This window comes from Physeter macrocephalus, chromosome 5, assembly GCF_002837175.3.
Source record: "Physeter macrocephalus isolate SW-GA chromosome 5, ASM283717v5, whole genome shotgun sequence".
Classification (NCBI taxonomy): Eukaryota; Metazoa; Chordata; class Mammalia; order Artiodactyla; family Physeteridae; genus Physeter; species Physeter macrocephalus.
The window spans coordinates 14,931,137-14,936,078 of record NC_041218.1 but is presented as its reverse complement, the minus strand read 5'-3'; the positions used below and the strand labels follow the sequence as shown (position 1 = coordinate 14,936,078).

Genomic DNA, 4,942 nt, shown 5'->3' with positions numbered 1-4,942 from the left:
AACAGTGAGAGACCCGCATACCGCAAAAAAAAAAAAAAAAAAAAAAAAAGACTTCTGGAGATAGACGTTGGTGATGGTGATTGCAAAACAATGTGAACATAATTAATGCTGCTAATCTGTACACATTAAAATGGTTAAGATGGTAAATTTCATGCTATGTGTATTTCACCATGAATAAAAATAATATTTAACTTTTTTTTTTTTTTTTGGCTGTGCCACACGTCTTACAGGATCTTAGTTCCCTGACCAGGGATTGAACCCTGGTCCTTGGCAGTGGAAGCCCAGAGTTCTAACCACTGGACCGCCAGGGAATTCCCACTAAAAATAACGTTTTAAAAAATAAACACACACATGGGACTTCCCTGGCAGTCCAGTGGTTAAGACTCTGCACTTCAAATGCAGGGGGCATAGGTTCAATCCCTCATGGGGGACTAAGATCCCACGTGCTGCGCAATGCGGCCAAAAAAGAAAACACACACACACACAAAACAAACAAGAAAACCCCATTGTGTTGATTGAAAGAAGCCAGACATAATAGTACATAATGAGTACATACCATATCAGTCTGTGTATGTAAGTTTCAAGAACAGGCAAAACTAATCTATGGTGAAAGCAGTCAGAATGGGGGTAACTTCTGTGAGAGTTCTGAGCGGAAAGGGACATGAAACACCTTTCTGGGGTTAAAGAAATCTTATGTATCTTGAAGTGGGTAATGGTTAAAGGGTTGTATACAAGAAGAAAAATTCATTGTCATATGCATTTTCCTGTATATTAAGAATTCCTTAATTTGTATAAAAAATAAAGTAAAATTCAAAAGAAAAAAATGATGCCCATGAAAAAACAAAAAGAATTCCTTAAAAATTAGAAAAGATGCCAATGTTCAGCTACCAGTTGGCTTCAGCTCAAAACAAGCACACCTCGACTATCTCCAGCTGATAGTTAAACCACTTCTGTTTCAAGCCACACAGTGTCCCTCCACAGATCACTTTTCAGTTGCATGTATCGACATCCAGATATTTTATGTATATATAAATAATAGGGGGGAGGGATGGTTAATCGGCCCTGGTGCTATTTTTCTCATTTCTTCACAACGGTACCTTTCTGCCAGAAGCCAAACGTATTTCAATATATCAGTCTTTCCTTTCTTACATTCTTGGTAAGATTATACTAACAAAACATATTTCCCCTTGTACAACTATGCTATATTTTTAAAAAAATCTACCTATGGATTTTCAGAAAAGAAACATATGCTGTGCTTTTTTTCACTTCAGAATAAAGTTTTCTAAAGGGAAAAAAATACATTATTTCCCCCCTTTAGCACAGTGTTTTCTCTTTTTGCATAAATATTGTTCTGCATGTTGTTTTTTTCACTTAAGTATAGATCTTAGTGATGAAATTTTTTTTGAAGATTGCATAGAATTCCAATGAATACATCGACTTATCATAAGAGAAATGTACACTAAAATCATTTAAATAAATATCAGCTTGGCAAAGATCAAAAAAGCTAATAGGGACTTCCCTGGTGGTCCAATGGTTAAGACTCCGCGCTCCCAACGCAAGGGGCCTGGATTTGCTCCCTGGTCAGGGAATTAGATCCCGCAAGCGGCAACGAAGATCCTGCATGCTGCAACTAAGACCTGGCGCAGCCAAATAAATAAATATTTTTAAAAGGCTGATAACGTAATATATTTTCAAGAGTATTAGGAAATAGAGACCCTCATGCATTGGTGGTAGAATTTAAATTGATACATTCTATGGAGGGTAATTTACCGAATTAGAAATGCACATATTCCTTCATTCAGCAGTTGAATCAGGTTAAACATACTTCATTCACTTGAGAGCCGTTTGTATTTCCTTTCCTGTGAACTATCTGTTCATGTCTTTCCCCATTTTTCTATTAGGTTATTATTGTTGTGTCTCCTTGATCTTTATAGATTAGGGAAATTCACCCTTTGTGAAAGGTGTTGCAATTTTATTCCAGTTTGTCATTTGACTGATGCTGTTTTTTTTAATAAAATTTATCTTATTTTATTTTATTATTTTTTAAAATTTTATTTATTTATTATTTATTGGCAGGGTTGGGTCTTTGTTGCTGTGCGTGGGCTTTCTCTAGCTGCGGCAAGTGGGGCCTATTTTTCGTTGTGGTGCACAGACTTCTCTTTGCAGTGGCTTTTCTTGTTGCAGAGCACAGGCTCTAGGCTCTCGGGCTTCAGTAGTTGTGGCACATGGGCTCAGTAGTTGTGGCTCGCTGGCTCTAGAGCACAGGCTCAGTAGTTGTGGTGCAGGGGCTTAGCTGCTCCGTGGCATGTGGGATCTTCCCGGACCAGGGCTCGAACCTGTGTCCCCTGCATTTGCAGGCGGATTCTTAACCACTGCACCACCAGGGAAGCCCCATGAAATTTATTTTAAATAGTTGCAATTATCAATCATACTTGGAAAGGCCTTTCCTAGTGTGAGTTTTTTTTAAAAATCTCAACTGATTTCTTCTAAAGTTTTTATGATTTCATTTTTTTAAGTGAAGAAACCACAATTATTTTTATTGAAAAATGTGAAAGTGAAATATTATATTTATTGCATTATTTTTCTTAACATCTTTATGGACTATAATTGCTTTACAATGGTGTGTTAGTTTCTGCTGTATAACAAAGTGAATCAGCTATATGTATACATATATCACCAAATCCCTTCCCTCTTGCTTCTCCCTCCCACCCTCCCTATGCCACCGACTCTAGGTCCATCCACCTCACTACAAATAGTTCAATTTCGTTTCTTTTTATGGCTGAGTAATATTCCATATCTTCTTTATCCATTCAACCATCAATGAACACTTAGGTTGCTTCCATGTCCTGGCTATTGTAAATAGAGATGCAATGAACATTGTGGTACATGTCTCTTCTTCAGTTATGGTTTTCTCAGGGTATATGCCCAGTACTGGGATTGCTGGGTCATAGGGTAGTTCTACTTTTAGTTTTTTAAGGAACCTCCATACTGTTTTCCAGAGTGGCGGTATCAATTTACATTCCCACCAACAGTGCAAGAAGGTTCCCTTTTCTCCACACCCTCTCCAGCATTTATTGCTTGTAGATTTCTTGATGATGGCCATTCTGACTGGTGTGAGGTGATACCTCATTGTAGTTTTGATTTGCATTTCTCTAGTGATTAGTGATGTGGAGCATCCTTTCATGTGTTTGTTGGCAATCTGTATATCTTCTTTAGACAAATGTCTATTTAGGTCTTCTGCCCATTTTTGGGTTGGGTTGTTTGTGTTTTTGATATTGAGCTTCATGAGCTGCTTGTAAAGTTTGGAGATTAATTGTCAGTTGCTTCATTTGCAAACATTTTCTCCCATTCTCAGGGTTGTCTTTTCATATTGTTTATGGTTTCCTTTGTTGTGCAAAAGCTTTTAAGTTTCATTAGGTCCCATTTGTTTTATTTCCATTTCTCTAGGAGGTGGGTCAAAAAGGACCTTGCTGTGATTTATGTCATAGAGTGTTCTGCCTATGTTTTCCTCTAAGAGTTTTATAGTGTCTGGCCTTACATTTAGGTCTTTAATCCATTTTGAGTTTTTTGTTGTATACAGTGTTAGGGAATGTTCTAATTTCATTCTTTTACATGTAACTGTCCAGTTTTCCCAGCACCACTTATTGAAGAGGCTGTCTTTTCTCCATTGTATATTCTTGCCTCCTGTATCAAAGATAAGATGACCATATGTGTGTGGGTTTATCTCTGGGCTTTCTATCCTGTTCCACTGATTTTTATTTCTGTTTTTGTGCCAGTACCATACTGTCTTGATTAATGTAGCTTTGTAGTATAGTCTGAAGTCAGGGAGCCTGATTCCTCAAGCTCCGTTTTTCTTTCTCAAGATTCCTTTGGCTATTTGGGGTCTTTTGTGTTTCGATACATATTGTGAAAATTTTTGTTCTAGTTCTATGAAAAATGCCATTGGTAATTTTATAGGGATTGCATTGAATCTGTAGATTGCTTTGGGTAGTATAGTACTTTTCACAATGTTTATTCTTCAATCCAAGAACATGGTATATCTCTCAATCTGTTTGTGTCGTCTTTAATTTCTTTCATCAGTGTCTTATAGTTTTCCGCATACAGGTCTTTTATCTCCTTAGGTAAGTTTATTCCTAGGTATTTTATTCTTTTTGTTGCAATGGTAAAGGGGAGGGTTTCCTTAATTTTTCTTTCAGATTTTTCATCATTAGTGTATAGGTAAGCAAGAGATTTCTGTGCATTAATTTTGTATCCTGCTACTTTACCAACTCTAAGAATTTGTCCATTTCTTTCAGGTTATCCATTTTATTGGCATATAGTTGCTTGTAGTACTCTCTCATGATCCTTTGTATTTCTGCAGTGTCAGTTGTTACTTCTTTTTCATTTCTAATTCTATTGATTTGTGGCTTCTCACTTTTTTTCTTGATGAGTCTGGCTAATGGTTTATCAATTTTGTTTATGTTCTAAAAGAACCAGCTTTTAGTTTTCTTAATCTTTGCTATTATTTCCTTCATTTCTTTTTCATTTATTTCTGATTTGATCTTTATGATTTCTTTCTCTCTGCTAACTTTGGTATTTTTCTGTTCTTCTTTCTCTGATTGCTTTAGGTGTAAGGTTAGGTTGTTTATTTGAGATTTTTCTTGTGTTTGAGAAGGATAGGTGTTAGCTTTTCTCTAAATGTTTGATAGAACTCTCCTGTGAAGCCATCTGGTCCTGGGCTTTTGTTTGTTGGAAGATTTTTAATCACAGTGTTTGTGATTGATATGTTTATATTTTCTATTTCTTACTGGTTCAGTCTCGGAACGTTGTGCTTTTCTAAGAATTTGTCCATTTCTTTCAGGTTATCCATTTTATTGGCATATAGTTGCTTGTAGTACTCTCTCATGATCCTTTGTATTTCTGCAGTGTCAGTTGTTACTTCTTTTTCATTTCTAATTCTATT

At 36.2% G+C, this 4,942-nt stretch overlaps 1 long non-coding RNA gene across 1 annotated transcript in view; it reads right to left on the bottom strand.

Annotated features, from left to right (window-relative positions):
• The window catches only part of LOC129392126 (uncharacterized), a 12,442-nt gene that overhangs the window by 698 nt on the left and 6,802 nt on the right, over window positions 1-4,942 (bottom strand). The gene's annotated exons all lie outside the window — the stretch shown is intronic.